Below are 15,240 nucleotides of genomic sequence, written 5' to 3'. Positions count from 1 at the left end.
AAAGAACATGACACTGAAGAGCGAACAGTATTCCCCATTTTCCACCCCACATATCCTACCCCACTTTCCCTACCACCACCACACACTCATGTTCCCATCCTGCACTATATCACTGTATTGGTAGTCATTGACACTGTTATGGTCAATTAACCACCACTTAGTTCACTGTAGCGGGCAACACAGGCATGGTTAAAAAAGAAAATATTCTACAGTCAAACCACACTGGAAAGGCCCAATCTCGACCGAACTTGGAAGCAAAGCAGTGTTGGGCCTGATCAGAACCAGCAAGGCAGACCACCTGGGAAGATCAGGTGCTGTAAACTAAACTGGTAATACCGAATATGCTGTCTATGCATACTAGATAACACAAATAATTAATATATCAATACACATAGAAGCACCATTATGACAAAGCTATACAATAGTGCACATATTCACTTTAATACATAAAAGGACCATTATAACAAATGCTATACAATAGTGCACGTATTCACTTTAATATTTAATATCACTGATATATTAAAAATGTTAATTGTCATGGCACTATCACAATCCTCTTGAAATCTCTATTTTCTTTTATCTTTATATATTTGTATACATTTTTATATATTTTTATATATATTTCTTTACATATTTATATATTTATATTTATATTTTTATATAGATATTTTTCCATGCATGTTTATTTATATACTTATTTTTACATATCTCTACATTCAATTACCAGTATTTACATTTTTCTAAATAGACCTAATACTATATTGGTTCCATATATACATGGTTTTTGACAAAATGTTACTAATATTAATCATAGCGATTGCAATATTAGCACTACTGTATATGAGAATTTACAATGTGTTTTCCTTTTCCCACTAACCACCATGGAAACGGCCCCTGGACATGTGAAAAGGTCCTATATCATGAGTGCCACAAGCTACTAGAAAATGGCCTCCACCATAAACCATATAGAGAAACCTAATGAAAGATGGCCGCCACATCAGGAGACATATACACAGCAGAAGCTAAGGCTCTACTTTGACTGAGACCATAAGAGAAGGCATGCACATGCACGGTAGCGATCCGGAAGTGGGGCAGAAGTGACGTGCTCCGGACTTTCAATGCACCCGGACACCGGAAGTGTGGCGAAAGTGCCACCAATACACAGAAACTGAACTTTTAAAGATGTTCTGTACATTATTTTAAGCTCCAAAACTCTCGTTTTTCATGTGGTTTGCTATAGCATCTGCCCACAGGGAGGAAGTTATATTTATATTTGAAGTTTATTACATATTAAAATAGACCTTTATTAAACAGGATATGATGTCATAATTAGGTTAAGAGCAGTGCAGGTATAAATATGAGCTCAGTCCCACTCTGCCTTTACTACTTGATGAAGTCTGTATGATGGGGCAGCATTTGACCTCTGACTCAGATAAGCACTTTAACTTTTTGCACTTTATGTCCTTTTTTTATATATGTGAAATTACCTTGTATACCATTTTTAGAAAAAGATTGTGAATTCTTAATAAATGTTTTAATTGTTTTAAGTATTTTTTATTTATTTATAGACACCAGCGGTCACTACCCCCATCATTTCCCTTCCTAAATTCAATTAGTTTAGGGATTTACCATCCCAGTATTACTTAGGGGATCAGCAGACACCCTATATATCGGGAGTGTCAAAGCAGAACAGCCATATATGTTGGGTTGCAGAGTCTTTATCTTAATTTTCATTTGTGGGACAGTTTTTTCCGTTTTTTTGTGATGTTTATTGGTAACAATAATTACTGTAGCCTGGGAAATAATTTAGCATTATAATTACGTTAAGAAATTCAGATTGAACAACAAAGAGAATTGATTGGTGTCAAAAAAATATATAATGAGAAAAAACCTAATAGTGAACCCCTCCCACCTTGCGACTTAGATGATTTTTTTCTGGGGAATAGAGAGACTCCTCACTAAAGAAGTAAAATTGTGGTGGGATATAAAGGGCCTAGAACACTATATATCAGTTGATAAAATACCAAGAGGTCTGAGAATTTCCAAACAACCCACATTTGTCAATCTTGATACAACCTTTTTAGAAAAATGGGATAAAGTGTTGCACAACTGTTCTATTGATCTGATGAAACTCCTAGTTGAGGAGAAGAAAAAATGTCTATCAGAATTTGAGAACAGTATCAAAAAAAAAGAAGCAGAACTGGAACCATTTAAAGGCAAAGAAGATTACAACATCAATTAGAAAGTCCTCATCAAAAAACTTGAACGCATTGAAGAAGAGGTCACTAAAGGCAAAGAGAAAAATTTTCTCAGGGACAAATACGATTATGAACAAGGACACTTCAAGAATTGGAGTAGATTTGGAGCAACAGGACAACCAAACGACAGAACAGTTAAATCATATTGGAAAACAGTACCCATAAAGGGAAAACCAAGACAGAATTCAGATGTGACAACTCCATCCTCAAACACTTGGACATACTTACTCAACAAGGGCCTCACTTTTGCTACCATGGGAGGTGTTAACAAATTTGAAACATTCATTGACTTAAATACATTTTTAAGGAAATTAACTCTCAAAAGACATTTTCTTAGGAAGGAAGATGCCATCATCAGCAATTATGAGAATCAGTCGAAATCAGGTCTGAAACTGGTATCGAAATACTACCCGTTAGATTCCAAAGGGAGCAATCTTAAAGTCTATTATGAACTGACTGGACCTTTGTGAAACCTAACAGGAGAAAATAAAGGAGAAGAACATCACAAACCAAGAAAGTGAAGCACTTAAAAACCTACAAAAGAACAACGGCATATTCATAAAACAAGCTGACAAAGGGGGGAGGGCCTGGTCATAATGGATCGCGACAAATACACCAAAGAAGCCTTAAGATTATTGGGGAATGAAACCTCATGCGAAAAATTAATAGGCGATCTGAAAGATGCATTTGTTGAAGAATTACGAATACTATTATTACACGGTTTATGTACAGACACTATCACTAAAAGTGAATTTCAATATTTAATGAGATTAGACCCCACTACCACTATATTTCACTTTCTGCCAAAAATTCACAAAAATCAGTCCAACCCACCAGGAAGACCAATAGTGGCAGGTATTGACTGACTTACCTCGAATCTATCTGAATATGCCGATGTTTTTCTAAAAACCTATGTGAAATAATTACCATCTTATTTAAAAGATACCATCTCTGTATTAAACGTATTGAAAGACCTTGGATGGAAAGACACGTACATGTGGGTGACTAAAGCCAAAACTTTGGAAATATCAAAACTGCTGGAATATAAACATAGAGAAAATAAAAAGATTGTACTGCGTTCATTACAACATACAACCGGCAAGAGGCGTCCATTGGCAATTCACTCAATGACCATTGGGGAATTGTACTAATTGACCCGATTCTCAAAGAACTTTTACCTCCACGCACTGAAATTATTTTCAGAAAATCACGGAATCTAACGGACATTTTGGCCCCAAGTATGTTAACTAATGCACAAGTGGAGAGTCGTTTACTACCTAAATGCACATATGCAAGTTCCTACATCTGGTTAGGAAGACCTTCACGGACTCAGAAAAAAAGGAGTATAAAATTAAAGACTTTATCAATTGTTAAACCCAATCTGTCATATATTTGTTGGAATGAGACTGTGGAAAGCAATATGTCGGAAAAATGAAAAGACCATTGAAAATGAGGATACAAGAACATATCCGAAACATACAGAACAAGGTGGAATCTCATGCTGTCTCAAAACATTTTAACATAACACACAAGTCTAATCCGGAATCACTAACTTTTAAAGCAATCAAATTGGTCAAACTGGGAGAAAGAGGAGGCGACTTAGCCAATAAACTTTCATGAAGAGAGATGTTCTGGATATTCCAGTTACGGACTCTACACCCGATGGGGTTTAATGAGAACTACGAAATTGCTCCATTTTTATGAAAGAACATGACACTGAAGAGCGAACAGTATTCCCCATTTTCCACCCCACATATCCTACCCCACTTTCCCTACCACCGCCACACACTCATGTTCCCATCCTGCACTATATCACTGTATTGGTAGTCATTGACACTGTTATGGTCAATTAACCACCACTTAGTTCACTGCAGCGGGCAACACAGGCATGGTTAAAAAAGAAAATATCCTACAGTCAAACCACATTGGAAAGGCCCAATCTTGACCGAACTTGGAAGCAAAGCAGTGTTGGGCCTGATCAGTACGAGCAAGGCAGACCACCTGGGAAGATCAGGTGCTGTAAACTAAACTTGTAATACTGAATATGCTGTCTATGCATACTAGATAAAACAAAAAATTAATATATCAATACACATAGAATCACCATTATGACAAAGCTATACAATAGTGCACATATTCACTTTAATACATAAAAGCACCATTACAACAAATGCTATACAATAGTGCACGTATTCACTTTAATATTTAATATCACTGATATATTAAAAATGTTAATTGTCATGGCACTATCACAATCCTCTTTAAATCTCTATTTTTGTTTATCTTTATATATTTGTATACATTTTTATATATTTTTATATATATATTTTTTTATATATTTATATATTTATATTTATATTTTTATATAGATATTTTTCCATGCATGTTTATTTATACACTTATTTTTACATATCTCTACATTCAATTACCAGTATTTAAATTTTTCTAAATAGACCTAATACTACATTGTTTCCATATATACATGGTATTTGACAAAATGTTACTAATATTAATCATAGCGATAGCAATATTAGCACTACTGTATATGAGAATTTACAATGTGTTTTCCTTTTCCCACTAACCACTATGGAAATGGCCCCTGGACATGTGAAAAGGTCCTATATCATGAGTGCCACAAGCTACTAGAAAATGGCCTCCACCATAAACCATATAGAGAAACCTAATGAAAGATGGCCACCGCATCAGGAGACATATACACAGCAGAAGCTAAGGCTCTACTTTGACTGAGACCATAAGAGAAGGCATGCACATGCACGGCAACAATCCGGAAGTGGGGCGGAAGTGACGTGCTCCGGACTTTCAATGCACTCGGACACCGGTAGTGTGGCGAAAGTGCCACCAATACACAGAAACTGAACTTTTAAAGATGTTCTGTACATTATTTTAAGCTCCAAAACTCTCGTTTTTCATGTGGTTTGCTATAGCATCTGCCCACAGGGAGGAAGTTATATTTATATTTGAAGTTTATTACATAGTAAAATAGACCTTTATTAAACAGGATATGATGTCATAATTGAGTTAAGAGCAGTGCAGGTATAAATATGAGCCCAGTCCCACTCTGCCTTTACTACTTGATGAAGTCTGTATGATGGGGCAGCATTTGACCTCTGACTCAGATAAGCACTTTAACTTTTTGCACTTTATGTCCTTTTTTTATATATGTGAAATTACCTTGTATCCCATTTTTAGAAAAAGATTGTGAATTCTTAATAAATGTTTTAATTGTTTTAAGTATTTTTTATTTATTTATAGACACCAGCGGTCGCTACCCCCATCCTTTTCCTTCCTAAATTCAATTAATTTAGGGATTTACCATCCCAGTATTACTTGGGGGATCAGCAGACACCCTATATATCGGGAGTGTCAAAGCAGAACAGCCATATATGTTGGGTTGCAGAGTCTTTATCTTAATTTTCATTTGTGGGACAGTTTTTCCATTTTTTTGTGATTTTGATTGGTAACAATAATTACTGTAGCCTGGGAAATAATTTAGCATTATAATTACGTTAAGAAATTCAGATTGAACAACAAAGAGAATTGATTGGTGTCAAAAAAAATATATAATGAGAAAAAACCTAATAGTGAACCCCTCCCACCTTGCGACTTAGATGATTTGTTCTGGGGAATAGAGAGACTCCTCACTAAAGAAGTAAAAACGTGGTGGGATATAAAGGGCCTAGAACACTATATATCAGTTGATAAAACACCAAGAGGTCTGAGAATTTCCAAACAACCCACATTTGGCAATCTTGATACAACCTTTTTAGAAAAATGGGATAAAGTGTTGCACAACTGTTCTATTGATCTGATGAAACTCCTAGTTGAGGAGAAGAAAAAATATCTATCAGAATTGGAGAACAGTATCAAAAACAAAGAGGCAGAACTGGAACCATTTAAAGGCAAAGAAGATTACAACATCAATGAGAAAGTCCTCATCAAAAAACTAGAATGCATTGAAGAAGAGGTCACTAAAGGCAAAGAGAAAAATTTTCTCAGGGACAAATACGATTATGAACAAGGATGAATCAAGAATTGGAGTAGATTTGGAGCAACAGGACAACCAAACGACAGAACAGTTAAATCATATTGGAAAACAGTACCCATAAAAGGAAAACCAAGACAGAATTCAGATGTGACAACTCCATCCTCAAACACAGGGACATCAAACAGATTCACAGCCCTACAGAGATTGGGATCAAATACCGACCAAGTTTTTTTACCCCAATGATTAGGAACAAGGCCAAAAGAAATAATGAGGAATACACTAAAAGAAGATTACAGACGAGCATCGCCACTAAAAAGATGCTACACAGAAGAAGAGTAAATTGGGGCAGCAAGAGGGAGAGAGATCAAGAAAAGAACACTAACAACGGATCTAAGATAAAAAGGGATATTCATTCTATCAAAACATATATTGACGAAACCAGAGGTATCCTTACTCAACAAGGGCCTCACTTTTGCTACCATGGGAGGTGTTAACAAATTTGAAACATTCATTGACTTAAATAAATTTTTAAGGAAATTAACTCTCAAAAGACATTTTCTTAGGAAGGAAGATGCCATCATCAGCAATTATGAGAATCAGTTGAAATCAGATCTGAAACTGGTATCGAAATACTACCCGTTAGATTCCAAAGGGAGCAATCTTAAAGTCTGTTATGAACTGACTGGACCTTTGTGAAACCTAATAAGAGAAAATGAAGGAGAAGAACATCACAAACCAAGAAAGTGAAGCACTTAAAAACCTACAAAAGAACAACGGCATATTCATAAAACAAGCTGACAAAGGGGGGAGGGCCTGGTCATAATGGTTAGCGACAAATACACCAAAGAAGCCTTAAGATTATTGGGGAATGAAACCTCATATGAAAAATTAATAGGCGATCTGAAAGATGCATTTGTTGAAGAATTACGAATACTATTATTACACGGTTTATGTACAGACACTATCACTAAAAGTAAATTTCAATATTTAATGAGATTAGACCCCACTACCCCTATATTTCACTTTCTGCCAAAAATTCACAAAAATCAGTCCAACCCACCACGAAGACCAATAGTGGCAGGTATTGACTGACTTACCTCGAATCTATCTGAATATGCCGATGTTTTTCTAAAAACCTATGTGAAATAATTATTATTTAAAAGATACCATCTCTGTATTAAACGTATTGAAAGACCTTGGATGGAAAGACACGTACATGTGGATGACTAAAGCCAAAAACTTTGGAAATATCAAAACTGCTGGAATTTAAACATAGAGAAAATAAAAAGATTGTACGGCGTTCATTACAACATACAACCGGCAAGAGGCGTCCATTGGCAATTCACTCAATGACCATTGGGGAATTTTACTAATGGACCCGATTCTCAAAGAACTTTTACCTCCACGCCCTGAAATTATTTTGAGAAAATCACGGAATCTAAAGGACATTTTGGCCCCAAGTATGTTAACTAATGCACAAGAGGAGAGTCGTTTACTACCTAAATGCACATATGCAAGTTCCTACATGTGGTTAGGAAGACCTTCACGGACTCAGAAAAAAAGGAGTATAAAATTAAAGACTTTATCATTTTATAACACCCAATCTGTCATATATTTGTTGGAATGAGACTGTGGAAAGCAATATGTCGGAAAAATGAAAAGACCATTGAAAATGAGGATACAAGAACATATCCGATACATACAGAACAAGGTGGAATCTCATGCTGTCTCAAAACATTTTAACATAACACACAAGTCTAATCCGGAATCACTAACTTTTAAAGCCATCAAATTGGTCAAACTGGGAGAAAGAGGAGGCGACTTAGCCAATAAACTTTCATGAAGAGAGATGTTCTGGATATTCCAGTTACGGACTCTACACCCGATGGGGTTTAATGAGAACTACGAAATTGCTCCGTTTTTATGAAAGAACATGACACTGAAGAGCGAACAGTATTCCCCATTTTCCACCCCACATATCCTACCCCACTTTCCCTACCACCGCCACACACCCATGTTCCCATCCTGCACTATATCACTGTATTGGTAGTCATTGACACTGTTATGGTCAATTAACCACCACTTAGTTCACTGCAGCGGGCAACACAGGCATGGTTAAAAAAGAAAATATCCTACAGTCAAACCACATTGGAAAGGCCCAATCTTGACCGAACTTGGAAGCAAAGCAGTGTTGGGCCTGATCAGTACGAGCAAGGCAGACCACCTGGGAAGATCAGGTGCTGTAAACTAAACTTGTAATACTGAATATGCTGTCTATGCATACTAGATAACACAAAAAATTTATATATCAATACACATAGAATCACCATTATGACAAAGCTATACAATAGTGCACATATTCACTTTAATACATAAAAGCACCATTACAACAAATGCTATACAATAGTGCACGTATTCACTTTAATATTTAATATCACTGATATATTAAAAATGTTAATTGTCATGGCACTATCACAATCCTCTTTAAATCTCTATTTTTGTTTATCTTTATATATTTGTTTTTTTTATATATTTTTATATATATATATATATATTTCTTTATATATTTATATATTTATATTTATATTTTTATATAGATATTTTTCCATGCATGTTTATTTATACACTTATTTTTACATATCTCTACATTCAATTACCAGTATTTACATTTTTCTAAATAGACCTAATACTATATTGATTCCATATATACATGGTATTTGACAAAATGTTACTAATATTAATCATAGCGATAGCAATATTAGCACTACTGTATATGAGAATTTACAATGTGTTTTCCTTTTCCCACTAACCACCATGGAAATGGCCCCTGGACATGTGAAAAGGTCCTATATCATGAGTGCCACAAGCTACTAGAAAATGGCCTCCACCATAAACCATATAGAGAAACCTAATGAAAGATGGCCACCGCATCAGGAGACATATACACAGCAGAAGCTAAGGCTCTACTTTGACTGAGACCGTAAGAGAAGGCATGCACATGCACGGCAACAATCCGGAAGTGGGGCGGAAGTGACGTGCTCCGGACTTTCAATGCACTCGGACACCGGAAGTGTGGCGAAAGTGCCACCAATACACAGAAACTTAACTTTTAAAGATGTTCTGTACATTATTTTAAGCTCCAAAACTCTCGTTTTTCATGTGGTTTGCTATAGCATCTGCCCACAGGGAGGAAGTTATATTTATATTTGAAGTTTATTACATAGTAAAATAGACCTTTATTAAACAGGATATGATGTCATAATTGAGTTAAGAGCAGTGCAGGTATAAATATGAGCCCAGTCCCACTCTGCCTTTACTACTTGATGAAGTCTGTATGATGGGGCAGCATTTGACCTCTGACTCAGATAAGCACTTTAACTTTCTGCACTTTATGTCCTTTTTTTTATATATGTGAAATTACCTTGTATCCCATTTTTAGAAAAAGATTGTGAATTCTTAATAAATGTTTTAATTGTTTTAAGTATTTTTTATTTATTTATAGACACCAGCGGTCGCTACCCCCATCCTTTTCCTTCCTAAATTCAATTAATTTAGGGATTTACCATCCCAGTATTACTTGGGGGATCAGCAGACACCCTATATATCGGGAGTGTCAAAGCAGAACAGCCATATATGTTGGGTTGCAGAGTCTTTATCTTAATTTTCATTTGTGGGACAGTTTTTCCATTTTGTTGTGATTTTTATTGGTAACAATAATTACTGTAGCCTGGGAAATAATTTAGCATTATAATTACGTTAAGAAATTCAGATTGAACAACAAAGAGAATTGATTGGTGTCAAAAAAATATATAATGAGAAAAAACCTAATAGTGAACCCCTCCCACCTTGCGACTTAGATGATTTGTTCTGGGGAATAGAGAGACTCCTCACTAAAGAAGTAAAAACGTGGTGGGATATAAAGGGCCTAGAACACTATATATCAGTTGATAAAACACCAAGAGGTCTGAGAATTTCCAAACAACCCACATTTGGCAATCTTGATACAACCTTTTTAGAAAAATGGGATAAAGTGTTGCACAACTGTTCTATTGATCTGATGAAACTCCTAGTTGAGGAGAAGAAAAAATATCTATCAGAATTGGAGAACAGTATCAAAAACAAAGAGGCAGAACTGGAACCATTTAAAGGCAAAGAAGATTACAACATCAATGAGAAAGTCCTCATCAAAAAACTAGAATGCATTGAAGAAGAGGTCACTAAAGGCAAAGAGAAAAATTTTCTCAGGGACAAATACGATTATGAACAAGGACGAATCAAGAATTGGAGGAGATTTGGAGCAACAGGACAACCAAACGACAGAACAGTTAAATCATATTGGAAAACAGTACCCATAAAAGGAAAACCAAGACAGAATTCAGATGTGACAACTCCATCCTCAAACACAGGGACATCAAACAGATTCACAGCCCTACAGAGATTGGGATCAAATACCGACCAAGTTTTTTTACCCCAATGATTAGGAACAAGGCCAAAAGAAATAATGAGGAATACACTAAAAGAAGATTACAGACAAGCATCGCCACTAAAAAGATGCTACACAGAAGAAGAGTAAATTGGGGCAGCAGGAGGGAGAGAGATCAAGAAAAGAACACTAACAACGGATCTAAGATAAAAAGGGATATTCATTCTATCAAAACATATATTGACGAAACCAGAGGTATCCTTACTCAACAAGGGCCTCACTTTTGCTACCATGGGAGGTGTTAACAAATTTGAAACATTCATTGACTTAAATAAATTTTTAACGAAATTAACTCTCAAAAGACATTTTCTTAGGAAGGAAGATGCCATCATCAGCAATTATGAGAATCAGTTGAAATCAGATCTGAAACTGGTATCGAAATACTACCCGTTAGATTCCAAAGGGAGCAATCTTAAAGTCTGTTATGAACTGACTGGACCTTTGTGAAACCTAATAAGAGAAAATGAAGGAGAAGAACATCACAAACCAAGAAAGTGAAGCACTTAAAAACCTACAAAAGAACAACGGCATATTCATAAAACAAGCTGACAAAGGGGGGAGGGCCTGGTCATAATGGATCGCGACAAATACACCAAAGAAGCCTTAAGATTATTGGGGAATGAAACCTCATATGAAAAATTAATAGGCGATCTGAAAGATGCATTTGTTGAAGAATTACGAATACTATTATTACACGGTTTATGTACAGACACTATCACTAAAAGTGAATTTCAATATTTAATGAGATTAGACCCCACTACCCCTATATTTCACTTTCTGCCAAAAATTCACAAAAATCAGTCCAACCCACCAGGAAGACCAATAGTGGCAGGTATTGACTGACTTACCTCGAATCTATCTGAATATGACGATGTTTTTCTAAAAACCTATGTGAAATAATTATTATTTAAAAGATACCATCTCTGTATTAAACGTATTGAAAGACGTTGGATGGAAAGACATGTACATGTGGATGACTAAAGCCAAAAACTTTGGAAATATCAAAACTGCTGGAATATAAACATAGAGAAAATAAAAAGATTATACAACCGGCAAGAGGCGTCCATTGGCAATTCACTCAATGACTATTGGGGAATTTTACTAATGGACCCGATTCTCAAAGAACTTTTACCTCCACGCCCTGAAATTATTTTGAGAAAATCACGGAATCTAAAGGACATTTTGGCCCCAAGTATGTTAACTAATGCACAAGAGGAGAGTCGTTTACTACCTAAATGCACATATGCAAGTTCCTACATGTGGTTAGGAAGACCTTCACGGACTCAGAAAAAAAGGAGTATAAAATTAAAGACTTTATCATTTTGTAACACCCAATCTGTCATATATTTGTTGGAATGAGACTGTGGAAAGCAATATGTCGGAAAAATGAAAAGACCATTGAAAATGAGGATACAAGAACATATCCGAAACATACAGAACAAGGTGGAATCTCATGCTGTCTCAAAACATTTTAACATAACACACAAGTCTAATCCGGAATCACTAACTTTTAAAGCCATCAAATTGGTCAAACTGGGAGAAAGAGGAGGCGACTTAGCCAATAAACTTTCATGAAGAGAGATGTTCTGGATATTCCAGTTACGGACTCTACACCCGATGGGGTTTAATGAGAACTACAAAATTGCTCAGTTTTTATGAAAGAACATGACACTGAAGAGCGAACAGTATTCCCCATTTTCCACCCCACATATCCTACCCCACTTTCCCTACCACCGCCACACACTCATGTTCCCATCCTGCACTATATCACTGTATTGGTAGTCATTGACACTGTTATGGTCAATTAACCACCACTTAGTTCACTGTAGCGGGCAACACAGGCATGGTTTAAAGTACAATTTTTTATTGTTTGAAGATAAAGGTACATACAATACAGAAGCAGTATCGTCATGAAACAGAATGAAAGAATCCAAATATAAAGAAATAAACTTTGTGTTGTTGTATGCTACAACCCATAACATAAGTCATTAGAAATCGACAACACAGACATTGCATGTTATGTTGCAGTTGAGGATTCGAGCATAATACATTTGTTAAAACAATAATGACAGCATTAATGGAAACAATAGGGAAAGAGGAGTGACAGGGGGAGGGTTGGAAGGGAAAGGGAGATGTCTGATCTTAAATAAGAGAATGGTATCTTTCGTAGTATAGAGAGACACAGAAAAAAAAAACTTATCGAGTGAATCAAAGTGTAAGTGCATGTAGTATTAAGATATAGCGAGAATGCGTAATAAGTGCCATTCTGTGTTTTCATATACTTTCATAATACGATCCTGAGTAGGCAAATCTAGGGATTGTATAAAAGGCGACCATTTAGCATAAAACTTCTCAACATGTTTGCCAATATCAGGGAAAGTATTATTTCTATCAAAATAGAGGTGTTGAAGTAGCTTTAATTTAAGTTCTTGTAAGGTAGGGGATGAGGGAAAAATCCAGTGTATAAGAATAATTTTCTTTGCAAGTGTCACAATGGTCACCAGCAATGGAATATGGAGGGAAAGGGTCTGATTGGGAAGCCAATTTTTGAAATTTGCGCATAAGTATGCTAACGGGTCGGGGCGTATATATGCGGAAAATAAAAAGTTTATATATACAGTTACCTTGTTCCAGAACCGCCTTATCTTACCGCATTCCCAAAAACAATGGAAAAAGGTGGCATGAGATATGTGGCATTTTAAACATGCATCAGATGTGTTCGATGACATATGATGTATTTGTGCTGGGGAAATATAGGCTCTGTGAATGGTCTTCCAATGCACCTCTTGAAGATATGAGGATTTCAAATATGTAAAAGTCTTATGACAGTGTTTAGTGAGTATCAAGGTGGATTCAATGTCAGGGATATCAGTTTGCCATGTTAATGCTAGGGATTGCCATGGTTTTGTAGTGGAGGTAGGCAAAAGCATAGATTAAAGAAATTTCGTACGATAGGATATGCTGTTAAGAAGGCGAAGAAGGGAGTTGATAGGATCAGTAGAGTGTAAATTCCGAGTGCTAGAATCTAAAGAGAGAACATAGTGTCGTGCCTGTAAAAACATGAAGAAATTAGACGTATGTAAAGAGTATTGTTGTTGAAGGGTAGAAAAAGTGAGTGTATTGCCTCCAGGGTCAAAGACTTGCGAAGTGAGAGATAGGCCTTTTTCTTTCCACATGAGGAAGATTGGGTTGTAAAGTGAAGGAGAAAACGAAGGATTTCCCCAAAGTGTGTTATATGGAGAAGAAGATGGTTTTCTTGTTAGTTTTTTATTGATAGACAACCAAGCTGAGTAAGTGTCGTGGAATATAACATGATGTAAAATGTGGAGGGGAATGTCAGATTTCTTGGAATGAAGTAGAACACTAGGAGAGTATAGACTAAAGAGTGCTGTGTCTAAGGTGTAAGAAGTGTAAGAGGATTTAGAGAGCAACCAGTCGGAAATGTATCTAAAATGAGTGGCAAGGGTATAAAGTTTTAGATTCGGAAGGGACTTACCTCCGTGGGATCTATGAGTTTGTAGTTTCTGAAAAGCAATTCTAGGGCGCTTATTTTGCCATAAGAACTTTGATGTAAGCTGATCGAAACGTTTTAAATCCGAAGCAGAAAGACTAATCGGCAACATTTGCAATAGATAAAAAAAAATCGGGAAAATGATACTCTTAACAATTGCTATTCTGCCTAGGATAGATAATGGTAAGTTAATCCAAGATTCATAAAGTAAAAATATTTTCGAGATAGTTGGAGTAAAATTGAGTCTATATAGAGAGGAAAGATCAGATGGAATACGTAAGCCTAAATATTTAATATCTGCTTTGAGTGAAGGTAAATATATGGAGTCAGAGGGAAGTAATGCAATGGTATTTGGATCGTTAATTGTTAGAATTTCCGACTTGGAGGTATTTATCTTAAATCCTGCTTGAGCGCCAAAGTTGGATATTAAGGAGAATAAAGAGGGTAGGGAGGTAGAAGGTTCGCTCAAAAATAGCAATAAATCATCTGCGTAAAGGGCAATTTTTAATGTGACATCACCAGTTGAAATACCTTGAATATGAGGGGCATTCCTGATAGAGATTGCCAAAGGCTCGATAGCTATAGCGAAGAGTAAAGGAGAGAGGGGACACCCCTGATGTGTACCTCGAGAGACAGTAAAGGGAGTTGATAATTGACCATTACAGTAGAGCTGTGAAACAGGTGAAGTGTATAAAGTTTGGATAATTGAGATAAAAGTTGAGGAGAAACCAAAAAGCTGCATAGATTTAAAAAGATGGGACCAGGGCAAGAGATCGAAAGCTTTTACTGCGTCCAAAGTTAGTATAATCGTATGAGTAGGTGAGGGAAGTAATTTTAAGTGTTGTATCACAGAAATCACTTTGCGTATGTTAATTACGGAGTGACGGCCCCAGATAAAACCAGATTGGTCTGGATGGATTATGTGAGGGAGGGAGAATTTAAGACGATCGGCCAAAATTTTGTAAGGATTTTGTAATCTAAA

At 36.0% G+C, this 15,240-nt stretch overlaps 1 pseudogene; it reads left to right on the top strand.

Moving 5' to 3' along the window:
- Positions 1 to 204: 204 nt before the first annotated feature.
- Positions 205 to 323, top strand: LOC134937497 (5S ribosomal RNA; annotated as a pseudogene).
- The last annotated feature ends 14,917 nt before the right edge of the window (positions 324 to 15,240 follow it).

Source organism: Pseudophryne corroboree, chromosome 6 (genome assembly GCF_028390025.1).
Source record: "Pseudophryne corroboree isolate aPseCor3 chromosome 6, aPseCor3.hap2, whole genome shotgun sequence".
NCBI lineage: Eukaryota > Metazoa > Chordata > Amphibia > Anura > Myobatrachidae > Pseudophryne > Pseudophryne corroboree.
Note: the sequence above shows the minus strand (reverse complement) of the source record. Positions and strands in the feature narration are given on the sequence as shown.